The sequence below is a fragment of the Marmota marmota genome, unplaced genomic scaffold (assembly GCF_001458135.2).
Source record: "Marmota marmota marmota unplaced genomic scaffold, marMar, whole genome shotgun sequence".
NCBI lineage: Eukaryota > Metazoa > Chordata > Mammalia > Rodentia > Sciuridae > Marmota > Marmota marmota.
Window position 1 is genome coordinate 30,410,713 of NW_025999842.1, and position 19,328 is coordinate 30,430,040.

The 19,328-nt window shown below is 32.1% G+C and overlaps 1 protein-coding gene across 1 annotated transcript in view; it reads right to left on the minus strand.

Annotated features, from left to right (window-relative positions):
- The window catches only part of Rev3l (REV3 like, DNA directed polymerase zeta catalytic subunit), a 177,904-nt gene that overhangs the window by 157,390 nt on the left and 1,186 nt on the right, over positions 1 to 19,328 (minus strand). The gene's annotated exons all lie outside the window — the stretch shown is intronic.

The following is a 19,328-nucleotide window of genomic DNA, read 5'->3' on the forward strand; positions in this document are numbered from 1 at the left end:
TTTGTGAGTACCCACCACATGATGCTCTAAAGGTTTTAGAGCTCTTCAGGTTAGTATTTTGCCTGCAATCATCTCCTTAAAAATATGCAATAAAGTGAAGACATCCTGCCTGTTGCCAGCATCTGTGAAATTCATGGCAAGTTAACTTCACAGTTCTTAAAATAATAAACCATGTAAATACTAACCAAAACAAAGCAGGATGATCTATATTAATAATAGACATGGAAGACCTAAGATCAAGGAATATATACAGACCTAACAAAAGCATCAAATTAAGAGGTAAAAAAAAACCCTGACAGAACTGAAAATAGAAATAGACAAATCTGTAAGTTGGAGACATCAATATTCATCTCATGGTATTAGATAGAACAAGTAGGCGATATATAGAAAAAGTCAATCTTACTACTCATTGAAAAATACACAAATTTACAATAAGATGTTTTAAGTCAAGAATTAAATAAAGTCTGATAATTCTAAATGTTGGTAAAGATGTGGAACATCTGAAATTCATACACTGCTAGTGGGGTACAGCTTGGTACAACTTCTCTGGAAAACATTTTGGCATTATTTAATAAAGTTAAGTATGCAGTATGTTTATAATTTAAAACTCTTATTAAGAAGACATAAAAAAATCCAGATTTACTCACCAAACATTAAAAACGAAAATAAATTTTAAAACCATATAATAGCCAGGTATGATGGTAGACACCTGTAATCCCAACTACTTGGGAAGCTGAGGCAGGAGGATAACAAGTTGGAGGCCAGGCTGGGAACTGAGCGAAACCCTGTCTCCAAATAAAAAATAAAAAGGGTAGGGGGGATGTAGCTCAGTGGTAGAGCACTTGCCTAGCATGTTTGAGGCCCTATCCTTAGTATAAAAAAAAAAAGAAAAGAAAAGAAAAAAACATGAAATATGGGTACAAAACCATTAGGCCTAATTAGACACTGAGATACACGTGACCCAAAAAGGACACACTAGACATTAGTTATACTTCCTGGTAAGATATAAAACATGAAACAACATGCCAATAGGGCAGTGTCATTCAGAAGTCCTCACAGCAATTCAGGGGCTATTTTCTTTGGCCACCTCAAGTTGGTAGCTCAAGTGTAAGAGAATGACAGCACAAGGACTGGTACAGTAGTTACTCTAGTTTAGAAGTACCAAATAGTAATCAGTCTCTCCAGCCCCACAGACACAGCCTTTTGAGCCTCAGCAACAGACTTGCTCAACTACAAGACTTATCATACTCAGGGAAACTCACAAATTACTGAGATTGGCTTTCAACTTAAAATCCTCCTGCCTTAGCCTCTCCAGCTGCTGAGATTAAGGTGTATGCCACTGTGCCCAATCCTTATAAGGTTTTCAAGTGAATAAAGCAAGAAAGTTAACCTAAGGCCAAAAGTGCCCAAGGAGAAAAGCTAATGTTAGTCCTTAAAACAAATAAGGAGGTTCAATTTAGAAAGATACTAAGCTAAATACCTATTGATTTAATTCCTTGAATCTAAGATGTCAATGATCATAAATCATCATTAATTTTTGTACTAGAAAAGAAAAAGCACTGTCAACTAAATATGATACTCCATTGGTTATAAAATAATCCAACTGCTAAGTTTAAAAAGAAACTGGGGGGCTGGGGATATAGCTCAGTTGGTAGAGTGCTTGCCTAGCATGTACCTAGCTTGCCTGGGTTCAATCCCCAGTGCCACAAAAAAATAAAAACTGGGGAAGGGGATTCAACAAAATACAGAATAACCCTTCTTCCATTTTTTTCACTAACATACTTAAGATATACAAACCTACTGTCTATCTTAGAGATGTAGTCTAGTCTACTAGAAACAAGTCCCCTTTACTTTTAAAGATATCATAGGTTGAACTCTCTTTCTTCATTTATTCTAAAAACACAACACTCAATATTAACATAACTGATGGAGTATATCTCCTTCCACCCAGGGATATTAAATTAGTTTCCATAAAAATAAATAAATTAGTTTTCATTTCTGACTAAATTACCTACAGTCTTAAGGACCTTCACAATCTGGAAGCTGTCCTGAAATGCCCAGTTTTTTTTTGTTGTTGTTGTTTGTTTTTAAGTGTCTCAGGTTATCTAAGAATATGTTAGTCTGTACACACTAGAGAACTGAGTTATAGTAACAACAAGAAAACAAAGCTCAATGCAGTATAGGAACATTGGATGAATGTTTCCATCTGACTGGGCTGCAAGATCACTAGCTCTGTAAATCAAAAACGAAGATGGCCAAGCACACTTTGCATTTCCTATCTACTGGCAAACACTAGGCCTAGATAGCCTCTTGTTCATAGACAGATAACACAGATTGGGACTTACACAAACATTCAACAGCACAGAGAAGTCAACTTTTTTAAAAATGCCAAGGAAAATAATTTGTGATCGGAAACAGAAGAAATGTAGAAAGTATCTCCTGTGTGTTCTAAAAAAGATACAAGAGAATAAAGTTTCGGTGAAATATCTTTTATAAAGATGATAAACTGAAAAATGCCTGAAAGGAATAAAAATACAGACATATACAGACTAAGGTATAAGTGAAACTCTAAAACTAAATAAATAAATAAAAATAAAAACAATTAGGGGCTGGGGCTGGGGCTCAGCAGTAGAGTGCTCGCCTGGAATGTGCCAAGTACTGGGTTGGACCCTCAGCACCACATAAAAACTAAATAAATAAAATAAAGATACTATGTCCAACTACAACTAAATATATATAAATAAAAACAATTACAAAATTAAAATCTACGCTGGAGAGGAAAAGAAACAGAATCAATATTGCAGAAAACTATATAATATACAAGACAAAAATAAAAATGTTCAGTAAAAAGGAAAAAAAAACACAAGGTTTTAAAAATGTGATTCAGTGCATAAGTTTTACTTAACAACAAATGTAGTGGAATCAATAATCAAAGTTATAATAGAAACACTATCATAAAATAAAAAGCAAATATATCCCTACATCAAAAGAACTTTGTTGGACTGCGGTTGTGGCTCAGAGGTAGAACACTCACCTAGCATTTGCAAGGCCCTGGGTTCGATCCTCAGCACCACATAAAAATAAATAAATAAATAAAGGTGTTGTGTCCAACTACAACTAAGAAATAAATATTTAAAAAAAAAAACTTTCTTATTCCAGTTAAAATTAAAAGACAGCAGGATAATGTTTGGAGAATTGTAAAGAAAAAGCCTGGGACACAAAAATACCATACTCTGCCATGTTGTCATTAATATGCAGATGCAACAAAAAGTCATTTTCAGATATTCAAGGGTTCAGAAAAGTACCCCAAATATTCAATTTCCTGAAAAATAGTACATGAAAACAGTATTTCAGCCACCCCCCAAAATCAAAACTGAAACTCAAGAATGAATTTAAGCAGTATGATATGTAACAGTATGCGCCATACCTCCACTAATTAATATGCAGAGTTGTGTGCAAATTATTTTACTTTGATACACAAGCTAATGTGTTCTTAAAAGAGATCATTCAACATTTAAAAGTAATCTTATGGATCAGTGTGGGAACTGGGAGTGTTGAAAGGATAAACTAAGATAAATTTCTTGTGCAGGTTGAAAATCTTATTCTGAAAATCCAAAATTGTGACATGACACACTAAGTAGACAATTCCACACCTAACCTCATATCATGGGTCACAGTGAAATCACAGCTGTACTTTAGGCTACATGTTTAAGGTATTTATGAAACATAAATGAATTTCATCTTTAGACTTGCGTCCTATCTTCAATGTAACTCATTATGTATAAACATAAATTCCAAAAAATCTGAAAAAATCCAAAATCTGAAATACTTGTGGCTGGATAAGGGATACTCAACCTGTATTACATAAGAGAAAATAATATATTGTCTTATTCTAGGAATTTTATAATTACAATTACATTTCAGAGTATATACTTTAAAAAATGATTTCATAGCTATGCTTTTTAAAAACAAAAACACATAAGATAGTTTATGCTACAAAAGCCAAAACTAAAGGAAAGAAGAAAACAAGGTTATTTTAAAAGTATAAAATTAAACAAGTAAAAAGAAACCAAACATATCAATTATAACAAATTTACAATCTCCCCACTGAAAAGATCTTCAGATGGGTTTTAAAAAATGAAATGACAGTATGAATGAATGATGAAAATACGATATGAATATGATAAAAAAATGTTTGTGGCAAAAAAAAATGAAGTGACATAAAAGGATTAAACATAGTGATAGGCAATGATTTATATCAAGTATCATGGAAAGAATCAAACAGAAAGGTAATAGTAATTGTGACACAGAACAAGAAATATGTTGTAAGAGAAATTAAAGCATCTCTTTAAATTGATTTAAAAAATACCTACAATGCTACTTGAGTGCTATGAACTATTATTATAGATCTGTAATAAGATAAATATAAAACTTGGAGTTAGTGTTCAGAAATTTACAGCAATCTAAAAGGACAATTCTATAATGGTTAAATATAATTTTTTTTTTTTGGTTGAGGGCAGGGGTTATTGGGTGTTAAACTCAAGAGCACTTTACCACTGAGCTACACCCCAGTTCTTTTTATTTTTTATTTTAAAATGAGGTTTTGCTAAGTTGCTGAACTTAGAGATCCTCCTGCCTCAGCCTCTTAAGTTGCTGGAATCTAGGCATATGCCACCACACCCACCTAAATACAAGAATTTTATAAACGGAGCTTGTATTTTTGCTTGTTATTTTTTTCTTTCTCATTTCCTTTTTCTAGCAATCCATTTTAAAGAACTTTTAAACATCAGAAAAAACTTGATTCTTCAGCACAATTTGAATACGCTGCTATAAAAGATGTACCAGTCATGAAAGTTAAAATATACAAAGTTAAAACAATGAGAGAAGCAAGGCAAAAATGAAGAACTAAACAGAAGTGGGAAACAAATTCATTCCATGATAGACTGATAAAAATAATACTGAGTTTGAAAACAAATTAGGAAATGTCATATTTTCTTGAAGAAGTCTACTAAGATGTCCCCTCAGTTTAATATCAGCTTTTCAGAAGGGAAAATTACTATGCACATTAAATGGAAAATTAAGAGTTAGATTATAACATGTTTAAAATTGTTCTAACGGATTATTCAGGGAAATAACTCTATGTTCATAATTTAGTATCAAATGGAAAATTTCAATTATAAGTGAAATATTCATAAAAATATTAATGATATAATAATCCTAAAGAATACTTCAATAAATTTGAAAAATTAAAAACTATTTAAAACTGGCTTTCAACCATGTCCCACCAAATCACTTAAGAATCCCTATATTAGCTATTTTTAATGCTGCTGGTAAAATTGAATATGGAAAAGGATTTGCAACTTCAAAAATGTTTAAAACTGCATTGAATTACTCAAAATATGCTAACTTGTTCAGCTTTACAGTTTTTAATCCCTTTTTTATACAGAAATTAAGGGAAAAAATTAAATATTTCATAATGTCTGCTGCATAGGAGGTGATAGATGCCTTTGCTACCTTCTTCCTAGTGCTACAAAATATAAAAAATTGGGGACATAATTTGAATAGTGGGTAGTTTTACTGCTGCTCAGAAAAAAAAAGGTTACATTTTATTTGTTTTTCTTTTAGATGATCTACTTAAGCTAAACTAGCCACTTTCATATATCCATGTGGTTGATCAGGTAAAGTCTAGTAAACAGATAAAGCATTATATATAGTATTGTACTGCTTAAACCACTAATACTATATTTGTATGTGTCAAACATATAACAAACATACACAAACTGAAATAGACAAGACTCAAAGCAACATTATTAATAATTTATTCTAATTGATACAAAGTATTTTTATTTTACACCCATGGTACACAATCTAATAATTTAAAATAGCCCTCCAAAGGATGATCCCATTTCTTGGGATTGCACTGGTAAAGGAGTAGTCTCATGATAGAAACAAATCTAGAAGAGGAAAAAATAAATCAAACATAGGATCTTTTAAAAGCTTCTCATTTTAAGTCACAGAGTTTTAAAAAAATGATCTCTTTAAACAGGATGTGATCAGGCCAGGATATTTTTCTTCCATTCCCATGTCTAGTACTTAAATATTTTAAAGCTGCATTTAAGATAAATAATTGTTTTTAAAAATGAAAAAAACACTATTAAATAAACGGTATGCACCACAAGAACAAACAAACTGGGAAAAGTATTTACAACTTAATTCACCAATAGAAACCAACTTTTCTAATATATGAAGAGCTCAACAAGCAAAGACCAAAACTCTCAGCAGGAAAATGTGTAAAAGATAAGCAAACACTATAATGAAAAAGAAACATAAATGCAACTAAAGCATATGGAAGGACTCACTTAGAATAAAAGAAATGCAAATTAAAACTACACTGAAATCCATGTTTTTATCTATTAGATTGGCACTGATCAAAACATTTGAGAATATAATCTTGAACACATGGAAAGTCTCATATTTCTGGTGGGAGTACAGATTAAAATAACCTCCATATTAACAGTTTTTGTCATTTGAAAAATTCTGTATAAAATGTTTTAAAATGTAGCATACAAGATATATTCAGCCTAGTGTGGGGTGCTGGTCATTTTTAAAAAACTACTATAATTATCTACTTTTACAAAATTTTATTTACGTAATGAAGCAGAATATTGATGATGAACACAATAGTCTTGGTCCACCTGCTGCTCACCTTCAAACCTTATTGTGTGTGCACTTAGTGGTACTCAAGTAAATATCTGCAGATTGAATTGGACCAGGAATGATGTGGAAGGATGATAAGAATGAAATAAAAATAAGAACATGAATTAAGTAAATTTATCTGACTCATTTAATAAACTGTTTATATAAACACTACTAGCTGGCAGTACAGCTCAATGGTAGAGTTGTTTCTGTAGTGTGCAAAGGCCTGGATTCAATTTTTGGCACCACAGGGTGGGGCAGGTGCTTCTCATTTAGGAGGACAATGTCACATGGACAAATGCTTCCTGAAAAATGAGTCAGCTGGCAACAGTAGTATAATAGATACCTTCAGTAATATCTCCCTAATTAGTCACACATACCCTTAGAAAACCCCTCCCATACCAAATCTGGGATATACCTGTAATTTGCTTTGGTCCATGGAACAAGAGAAAAATATATGGGGCTTGCTTTCACTTGTTACTCCTATACACCTTAGTACTGCCTCCAGGTGAAGGAACCACAGCTAGCCTACTGGAGAAACATGACCCTCTATCACCCTAGCCAACAGCCATCAAATTCCAGATCTATGAGTCTCAAACTATCCTAGATCAATCATTATCACCCAGCTGCCCTATGAGTTGAATGCAGCCATATAAACAATCTCAGAGTTTGTTTAGCAGAATGCTCTGAGTTCAGCCCAGAATCATAGGCTAACAAACTGACTATTGCTTTATATCACTAAGTTTTGGGGAGGTTTGTTTACAGCAAAAATTGATAAAAGTGGTGAGGAGAATAAGACTGGTATTCAAAGAAATGACTCGCTTTACCTGTTCTTTTTGTTGTTGTTATTCTTTTTTTTTAAGTTCACAATGCGAATACAGTTATCCTGGGGATAAGTTCTAGGACCACCCCAACAGATGTTCAAATTCCTTATATAAAACAGCACATTATTTCCATATAACCTATACATAGACTTCCATATACTTTAAATCATTTCTAGGTTATTTATAATACTAATATGATGTAAATGCTATGAAATAGTTATTATACTCTAATGCTTAGGAAATAATAACAAGAAAAATAAATCTGTACATGTTCAGCACAGATATATTTTTTCCAAAATACTTTCCATCTGAGGTTGCTTTAATCCCTGGATACAGAACCTGTGGATATAGAAGGCTGATGGCATGTTCATATACCACTTGTTTAATTACACTAAACTTATAAAAATACTTTAGATTGAGTTAAAGTCCCCCAATCACCTTGTAAATATATATGCATAAAATAATTCAGCCCAAATAAGAAAAGGAATTTGAAGAGACAGTAATATTCCATTTTAGGGGAAAAATGCGGCATAAGAAGGTAGTAGGCTATTATCACAAAACAAATGTGAATAAGAATATATTTCTGGTTTCTATTACATCTCAGCAATGGCTATTATTAAATTATTTAAGTGTCAGAAGATACATATCTCAGATTTTAGTTCTCTGCTCCTCCTGTTAAGATGGGTAATGACCTAATACATGTTCTCTCATTTAATTCTCTCATGCTATGAGGTAAATATTATGCTAATAACTTAGGAGAAAGTTAATTAACCTCTCCATGCCTTATTTCCTCAAGTGTAAAATGGGGATAAATAGTACCTATTTCACAGAGCTGTTGTGAATATTAAGTCACTTAGAAAATGGCACACAGTAAGGGCTCAATAAATGGTCTATTACTTCTACTAATAATATGACATAAAATTAAGGTATTTAAATAAATAAATAAATAAATGCCATATATTAGCTATTTATTTACCAGTACTGGGGATTAAACCCAGGGTCACTCAATCACTGAGCTACATTTCTAGCCCTTTTTAGTTTTTATTCTGGGACAGGATCTCACTAAGTTGCCCAGGCTGGCCTTGAACTTTTAATCCTCCTGCCTCAGCCTTCCCAGTTACTGGTTATTATAGGCATGTGCCAACAAACCCAGCTTATGGCTTTATATTTAAAAAGCCCTAAGCATCAACCAAGGTCTGATACATCAAATATTTGGAAATCTTTCTGACTTCATGAAAAAACATTAAAAGATAATGTCATTAAAAAGCAAAACAAGGGCTGGGGCTGTAGCTCAGTGGTAGAGTGCCTGCCTCACACGTGTGAGGCACTGGGTTCGATCCTCAGCACCACATAAAAATAAAAAATATACTGTATCCATCTATAACTAAAAAAATTTTTTTAAAAAAAGCAAAACAAAACCTGGGAATATATATAGAAGAAATATGGTGAAAACAATTGAAGCTCTAAGCAATCATGAATCGTTTGGCCTATACCCCACAATTCTAAATAGCTTTAAAAATGAAAGACTTCAATTTTGTGTGTATAATAAATTTACAAAGATAAAAACAAGAGGAGAACAATAAGTCCCTATTGACACATCACCTCTACTGTGGCATGTGGTGCACACACTTTCCATGTGTTCTATCATTATTTTCAAATAAGGCGTTACGATGAATTTGGAAAATAAGGTTCTTTTTAGAAGAAACATTAACTAAACTACAAAAATGGAAAACCATGGTTATTCCTTGATTAATGATTTAACACTATTCTTTTTTAAAGCAAGTCAGACCTGGACACTTCTCTGCATATATAAAAAATATATATAGTTTTAAAAAGCTGGGCCTAAATGAGCACTCATTTAAAAAAAAAAGTTAGTTTTTGAATCAGAGTTTTAAAGAGGTAATTGCTTAGACTATAGTTATATGAGTAACTGTCCAACTATAAAAATCGTTATCCCACAATGTACAGGGGTTTTAGTTTATAGTAATGTGAGGAATAAATAAACACAAAAATTTCACTTTTCATTTCAATTGAACTCAAACATTTTAAAGAACACTTAGTACATATATGAGGTAATACAGTGAATTCTGGACAGAAGGATAAAAAAGTAACATTTAAAGTACTATGTATGTCAGACATCTGCTGATTACCTTTCTCAATTATAATAATCCAGTGAAAAAGAAATTATTAAAACTCATTTTACAGAGGAAATTAAGGCATATAGAAGTAAAATAACTTTCCCAGGTCACTCAGCAATAGAAGGCAGTGGAATGGAGGCTTATTAGGACTACAAACGAACAATATTCAGGATAATAAATCCTTCAGCAATGTGGAAGGGAGGTAGGACTTAGAAAACCATTCAGACAATAATCTTTTGGGAGTGGGAAAGGAGACACAGAAGCTTTAAATAGAGTTGGATATCTGAGTTTTCACTTTATGGATGAGTAGGATATACCAACTTCAATGCCAAGGATCACCCCACCCCCCTCACCCCCAACATATTAACCAAAATAAATTACTTACTTGAAATTGAGAAAAACAATTTTGAGAGAAATCTTCCTCAGATATATTAGTCCATAGTTTTAAAACAAATAATATGATGACAGTTTAATTTTTAGGTTGCTTTTATGTGGCTTGTCTTGGTTTTTATTCTGAAATGAAATTTAGATTAGTCATTTTCTTGTTCTGAGAAACTAGGAGTATGCCAACATGTTTTAACTTCACATTCTTTCACACATCAACATGTATTCTTACAAAGTCTTTCACTTCACAACTCAAACAAAATCTAATTTAATATATAAATTACTTTGAAGTGTAAATATAATATGCAAAATAAAATATTTATTTCTTGTTATATTCCTTGGTAAATGTAATAAATGGAAGAAAAATAGAAAACTTTTGTAAACTGTTATATATTTGACAAAGCATTTTTGAGGTAATACGCCTTCTTTTGAGTTGTTTATATTGTAAATGCTCTCTGAATCCAAAGAAAATTAAGTTACTGCCCCCAAGGAAACTGATTTCAAATTAGTATTTCCCAAAATTATCTTTAAAAAAAACCTGGCATATGTATATATTTATAGCTATATAGATATATATATATATATTATTTTCCCATTGACAGTTACTACCATTGTTCTCAGGATTTATTTTGCTAGGCATATATTCAATTTCTGCTGCAGAAAACAGTCCAGTTTGCTAATACTAATTAAGCAACGAAATACGCTTTATTTTAAAAATGAAATATTTAAAAATTTACAGAGAATTAGAAGAAACACAGAAAATCATCTGGAAAAAAAATGAGGGGTGGGGGAGGAAGCACCCAAAAATTAAAAAAGAGATTGTCATTAAGAGAGTCTTTAGTTTTGTTAAAAATTGTCTTTGCTCTCAAAACTAAATCCACATATTTAGACAATGGATTTCCTTCTAATTGTCTAAGAAGCCTGTTCTTGTCTAAGCTATATTTACCTGGAAATCACAAGTTAACTTAGTTTTATCCAAAGTTCATTGTACTTTACACCTCATTATTTCCTTTCTTATTTACTACCAGTATGGTATTAAAATGTCAGCTAGGTACCAAAGTGACATACCCCCAGCATATTTCTTCTCTCAATCAATGTAAGTATTTCTTTGAAAAATCTAAGGACAATGGCAACATTCTCTGAAATCTACTATACTTGAACCCAACCTATTTAAGGCTAATCCTGATTCAGTTTTCACTTACATTAGCTTTAATTGAACAAATTCTAATCCAATCAAAAAATAAGATGAAAGACTTAATTAGAGCAAAGGAATCTGAAAGGTCAGTAGAATCCATTTTTGTTTACATCTCGCCTCATTTCCTCTTGTCATCTTTTATTATCCTTTTCTTTAAAAATACAGCTACAATCATCACAAAATGAATCTTATATAATCTATTTTACAAGAATATGTTAATCACTATTACACACAGAGGCCCATGAAGATTTCTAAACTATGTATGTGCAGTTCTTTTAAATAACTTCTCCAGGGTTCTTTAGTTTTGTCTTTTTTTTTTGTACCAGTGATTGAACCCAAGGGTTCTTAACATCCCCAGCCCCTTTTTTAATTTTCTTATTTTGAGACACGATCCTACTAAGTTGCTTAGGGCCTCACTAAGTTGCTGAGGCTGGCTTTGAACTTGCGATCCTCTTGCCTCAGCCTCCTCAGCCTCCAGGATTACAGTTGTGCTCCACTGTTCTTGACTTTTTTATCTTTTAATTATCATCAAGGCCTTCTTCCAATATTTCCTTAGGTTTGGGGTGCCAGTGTGAGGCAGTGAGAGCTGAGTCAAGGTCCACAGTTTTCAAATCCAGACCCAAACCTACCAACTACTGGACACTGGAAAAATCCTTGAGCCTGCCTATACAGAATATTTATCTATTTTTTGTAGAGGATTTGACTAGAATGGTGTTTCTTAACCTTTTTTTTTTTTTTTTTACATTGTAACTAACAATTTGTTCAGCACCTTGGACAAGAGGGCATGTGGAAGCATCTACATGGTGCCTGGTTAAAAAAATATATATTTTCTTCACGTAATTACAGAAGAAAAGTTTAAAGTATTAAGGTAGATATATTTGACCTATATAATGCTGAAATTCATAATAATATGAATGAGTGAATGAAATTTAAGTGTAAACTATTTCTTCCCCCCCCCCCCCCCNNACCCCGAGTACTGGGGATTGAACCCAGGGTCATTCTACCACTGAGCTACATCCCCAGGCCTTAAAAAAAATAAATAAATAAAATAAAATAAATAAATTTTTTTTTTTTTAAATTTGAGACAGGATCTCACTAAATTGACAAGGCCTTGAGATGTGAACTTGCAATACTCCTACCTCAACCTCTCTAGTCACTAGGATTACAGGTGTGAGCCATCACGCCCAGCTTAAATCCAAACGTTTTCACATTAAGAACAATATTTCGAAACAAAGATGGTTATTTTTGCAGAACACACATACACTAACTGATTATTATATGTTATTTATTATCATATTATTTGACTTGCACCAAGTTAAAACAGTACATCAATTGCACATTATGAGCAGGATCCAATAGATGTGAACACAGACAGGCAGGTCTAGAGCTGGGCCTATCCCAAAGGCACCCTTTCTCCTCCCTTTCGCTCATCATCCATGGGCTGCACCATGAATTGAATAGCATGCTGCTTAGGCACCTGGGACTACAAACTCTAACAACCGTTCCACTATCTTATTTCCACAAGAGGCAACTGCAGTCTTTGGCTGGCTGCTGAGGTAAATCCTAATTAGTAAAACACCTCCTTCGATGAACTTAAAATATCAAAAAGAACAGAATGGCTGTCATTCATCATACGGTTAACAGGAACCCCAAAGAGGCCTTTCTTCAGAACCCAATTCACTAGGGCCACCCTCCAGTGAATGATGTAACATCATCTGAAAACTGTGAATTAGAAAACTCTAACAAAATCTAAAATAAAACACAGTATTGCAGTAATCATTAGCAATTGTTTATAGCAACTATTATGGCCTTTTATTTTTTGTTCTTACTTCAGTCCCTATTAGCACATTACAATTTAAAAATACTAACTCTGATACATATTATATGTACATGATTAAAAATATCAAAAAATTACCAAACACTGTTTTGTATACTATACTAAAAAATAGTCTCCTTCTGTCCTCTAGGTAAGCCAGTCTACACACTGAAGGCAATTTTCATATCTTTCCAGAGATAACTGTATGTGTATGTGTGCATATGTGTGTATACATATATGTGTGTGTGTATATATATGTGTGTATATGTGTATACATATATATGTGTGTGTATATATGTGTGTATGTATATGTATACATATATGTGTGTGTATATGTGTGTATACATATATATGTGAGTGTATATATAGTGTGTGTATAAATGTATATACATATATATGTATGTATATATGTGTGTGTATATGTGTATACATATATATGTGTGTATATATATGTGTGTGTGTGTATATGTGTGTGTGTGTGTATCACATTTTGTCTTCTCTATATAAACCATACAAATGGCAACATACTGAATAGATCATAATGATATCTTTCATCTTGCTTTTTTTCTCTCAGGTCTTAGACATGGTACCAAAGCAATACACATAGTATCGTCTCACTATTTTTAAGAGCTGCCTAATATTTCATTGAATAAACATATGGTAATATATTTAACCACTCTCCTACTGATTTTTTGTTTCCGATCTTTTACAATGACAAATAATGCTCTCACAAATATTTACATATTTATATGACACATAAATCTTCTAGAAAGTTAAGATCCTAGAATGAAATTTTTAATTTAAAATAAATGTATACTTTTAATTTTGAAAACAGCTTTCAAATTGCTTTCCATAGAACAAGAACACTATATTTCCTACTAGCAATGTAGGAGAATGCTCATTCTCCCTTCCTTTCACACTGCCCAAGTTATACCACATAATCAATCTTTGCTAGTTTATGTATGATAAATAGTTTATTGTAGGTTTAATTCACATCTTTATTATGAGTATGTATATATCTTTTCATATAAATTCTCTTTGCTCATTTTTTTCTATTGGATTTTTGGCTAGGAACTGTTCGTATATTAGGAGAAATTAATCCCTTGTGAAAAGAGTACAAGTAAGTTTTACTAGTCTTTTGTCTTTTAACTTGGTTTTTCCCTATGCAGAATTTTATTTTTATATCATAAAATCAAACAATCTAACTTCAGTATTTCCATACGCTGAAATGCATTTATCATTCCTGGATTGCATAAAAAATAATTGTCCTATATTTTTAATTGTTTCACATTTAAATCTTTGACTCCTCTGGAAGCCAACTTTTTAATTTTTCAAAATAATAGCTGGTTATTCCAACAACATCTACTAAATAGTTCTTCTTTTCCCTATTGATAGGTAAAGGTAGTAGTATCCACTTTATACATTGGTTGTATTACCTTCATATATTAAGTTCTTGTATATGTGTGTTAATTCTGGCCTTTACTCCATTTCAAAATTAAAATCACTTTATAATTAGATACAACAAAATCAGAAATTACTAGCTTACTCCAATAAGAATCATTTTGTCATCTGAAAACTGAATTTATATAATCAAGATCAAACTATCATCATGCATGAACTTTGGTTGACATTTATTTGAGACCATAATGAACCTCATGCCTTTTTTTTTTTTAAACTTTATTTCTGAACCTTATCTAGAAAATCATGGAGGTTTTTCCCTTAATTGTATGTGGACAGTTTTTTACAAATTATAAAATTAATACTTTCTCTGTAGAAAATCTGAAAACACAAATACACCTTCTAGCGTGAAATCAACCTTTATACTTTGATGAACTTTTTTTTTGCATTTTTAGTGACTTGTTTTGTAAACTGATTTTTTTTTTCACATAACATACTGACAGAAGATGCATAATATTCTACTACAATAATATGCCTGATTTATGCAACCATTTCCCAACTGTTGGCTATCGGGTTGCTCTCTGTGCAAAACTTGAGCATTTTCTGCAGGAATTAATCAGTAAATTAATTACTGATTAATTCCTGCAGAAAATGCTCAAGTTTTGAGCCCTGTGGTATTAACTTGTACTGGTGAGCAAAAAGAAACAAACTACCAGCATTTCTGGAGATTACAATCTACTGAGAAAAACCAGATGTTAATTTCCAACATGTAAAAAATTACAACCATAGCAAGTGCTATTAAGGAGAGTCAGTGTAACTCTGAGAGTCTACAATAGGGAAGGCTTCCCTGAGGAAAGACAAATTAGAGTTTAGGTGAAAGAAAGGGAAAACATTCTAGGCAGAGGGAACAGCGGGTACAAAGCCCTCATTGCAGGAGGGAGTTTGGCAAGAATAAGGGACTGAAATATGCCAATGTGGCTTGAACACAAAGAGCAAGGCAAGAAGAATATGGCTGAAGCCATGACTGGACAGAAAGGTAGGGACCATACTATGCAAGACCTAGTTAGCCAGCTAGATGCCACCACAAAGTTTTATTTATATTCTAAATATAATAGATAGCTCCTGGAGCATACAGTAGGGTGATATCTGATTTATGTTTTGAAAAGATCTGATTATAGTATAGAAATCAGGTTAGAAGGGGACAGAGTGTACTGGGATAAACCAAGACTAGGAAGCTACTGTAGTAAACCCTTTCAAAAATGCTAGTAACTTAGACTAGAGTGGGAATGGATAAAGAAAAGAAGTAGAAGAATTTAAGACAATCATATTACCAAAAGACTTATTTTCTTACATTAAAATCTATAAAACTAGGATCTGGGGGCCAAACAGGTAAATTTCAAGGGTTTTAATAAACACTGCCAAACTGCCCTGCAGAGAGTAGTTTCTTCCGCCCCTCTCCCCCGCCACGCATCTCTCATATGTGTGTGAATTACCTTGCACCTATTCTATTAAAAATTTTAAATTCTTTAAAAAGACTTAATCCATACTTCTTTCATGAAACCTTCCCTGACATCCCATTTCATCTATCAGATAGTCATTGAAGTCACTGGGTCTTCCTTTGAGTCTCCACTATATCTTACACACATTTCTACTATATAGTCAAATCATTTTATCTTCAACTTATCCTTTACATGACCATCATCTGTGAGTTTCTGGAGGGTAATGTTATTTTTAATAAAATCTCCCCCAAAATAACTTGACATACATAGTAGGTTCTCACACAACGCTAATAAAATTTGCTACTCAGGACTTCAAATACCTATTAAAGTGACCATTTTGTGATTAAATATCACTAAATATCTGCAGTATTCCTAAAAATCTCTAATAATTATAACCAATTTGAGATGATGTGTTGGTAAAATGTTTAAATCATCTAGCAAATAAAAAGTTATAAACAAACTAGACTTTGATCATAATAATTTTCGTAATCTGAATTGTTGGTAAATGCTATGTTTTTAAAACTATTCATATCAAATTTATTTAACAATCTACCAATTTACCAAAGAAACTGAGGTTATTCTGGTAGTTTATTATAGATAACTTTATAAAATAAAACAACATACATATTATTCAAATAAGCACCTATATAGCATCTCAGAATTACAAATATCTTATGTTAAAAAAAATTGACTTCATGTTTGAAAGTTAGAATTTATAACAATCTACCACAACAGTCACTAAATTGGAAGATGACTTAATTGGGAAAATACAGATATTTGAAGCTAAAATTGATTTTGCAGAAGGAAAGGGTAACCAATTCCTTATAGTAATCTTAAAGACAAGCAGCTCCCTCTATAGACTGTTTGGCCTACTTGGTTTAATTATTAGCTTTGTGAACATCTCACACTCTCTATTTACTCCTACTCTGCATCTCAGCAGGCAAGCCCTTTGAAAGGATAATTCTGTTTAACCTGGTGCTGAGAAAACAGAGAACTGTTGAAATTTGGAATAAAGTAAGTTACATCAAGCAACAAAGCAAGAACTGAGATGTGGAAATTAGACAAGTCTCAAGTCCACCTGAGTCAGGTCCTCACAATGAAGCCTCAGGATTTTATGTGAAACAAATTTCCTAATCAGTCACGCCCATATTCAGATCTAAATGAAAAAATATTTTCCTACACTTTATTCATAACCTTGCTTCTCTCCATTAAAACAAGTTACTAAAAATGTCTTTATAAAAGGAAAAAACCCATTTTTTCCAAAAATGATACTGCTCAAGACACAGTAACATCAAAACAACATTCAAGACATTTTTAAAATGAGTTCAAGAAAAGCAGAGGCTTTTTTAAAAAAACTAATAATTCCACCACTCACATGAATAAAATGTAAGTGACTCTCAAGAATCAACCCTCCGTCAGCAAGAGATTAAATCATCATTCAGGACTTACCATTCAAAATTAATGTGCCACTTTTAAAAATACCTTTTCAAATTTCACCAGCTCATGATATGGAAAATTTTCAACCTAAGATACTTAATTTATTTTTACATTACTCAAAAGATGTCCTCAAAACACAGGACAACCAGAAGTCAACTGGACTGTTTTCTAAAGCAGAAAAATACTTTTCATGCAATAATAGAAAACTGTACTAGTACAAATGTATTAATCCAATCAGTTCAGAATTTACCATTTTGAAACAGTCATTACATTTGAGAAAATTTCTTCTGTTAATGTTGTTCAGGATCTCCTTTGTTAAGTAAACTCAATTTAAAAACATCTTTTCTCCAAATCAAGGTAAAGAATTAAAAACTTCCAAAAGTAACTCCTATATATGAATACACGTATTTATGGCATTTTATGAAACAAAGGTTTATCATACATTACAAATTTGCATTAACTTATTTGACTTGTTAGTAAAGATATAAACAGTTTGCTTTTTCAAATAATAAATCTGTCTTCATAAAAATTCTAGCATTCAGCCTTATTTACTGGATAGCCTGTACTAGTTTTGTTTAGAGACTTATAAAATAGAAAATCTACAGTTTTTTTTATGTTTAATTAACATTAATCCCAATTGCTAAAACTGCAAGTGGGATTTATAAAAATTCTAAATGCAGGCCAAGGACTTCAAAGTTTTCTCTTATTGAAGGCAACAAAAATTTTTGTTTGAACCTGTGAACTATACAGCAAATTCAATTGATAATCCTTAATAACTTGAATTTTTGGTTTCTCTGTATTCTGTATCTTTCAGCATGTGGACACAAAAGTTTTACTTTTTTATTCATCTACACTACACATTTCAAGGTAATAATGAAAAAATATTGGGGGCTTTTTTTTTAAAAAGGAGGGGCTGCTCTATTTTGAGATGTCCAGGAAAGAAATAAGCATTTCTTATCATAGAATAGTTTTTTTTAATATGCAGAAACACTAAAGCATATCTTTTTTTTATTTTTAAGGAATATTCTCTCATAATAGAATTACTGTTAGCTTATACCGAGATTTATTTCCACAAACAAAACTTTCCTATAAACAGTTTGAAAATCACATATTTAATGACTTATGTGGAGGAGAAAAAAACTGTGTAGAAAAGTAACCCAAACTATACAAACATTAATACACAGAAATGCACAATATATTATTAGCATGTTGCTTTGCGATTTGGAAATCTGGCTGAACAAAGCTATATCAACTTCACTATCTTATCCTTCTTCTGCATCTGAAGTGAGAACAAATAGTATATTACACTGAAATTCCAATCAAACAAAGACAGCACCACTATATTAAAAGGGTAGAAGACCTATCCTTCAAAACATTTTATTGCCTCTCTTTTCCAGACTTCAAAGTTTCAAGTGTTATATTTTCTACAAATTATTAACAGCATTCAAATTCCCCATCTTCCAAGGTTCATAAATCTTTCACTATTTAAAAAGGAATATGTTACAAAAATCTCACGATATTGACATTTTTAACAAAGAGAATTCACACTACAAGATACTTGCTTGAAATAAGTGCTTGTGTTTGGGGGAAGTGCTATTATCTTGGTAGTCCACAGAAACTGACTGTAGTAATAAGATGAATGGTGATTAGGGCAAGGAGCATCAAGTGGGAAATGCTATCTAAAATCCCATAGGACAATACATAGCTAGAGGTAAAAACATCCTTTTCCAGGAGGCAGCTTCATTATTTCATGTAAGCAGTTCAAAGCATGTTTTAAAAAAAGCAAAAACAATTTAAAAATGGTTTGTAAATTTGGTCTTTATGCTATTTATATTACCCCAAACCCCTAGGAGCTTTTGAGAACGTGGCTTCTGCCATTGCTGTCTTCCCATCCCAAACCTTCTTCAAAATATTATCTTTTTATGTGTGTGTCTGTGAAAA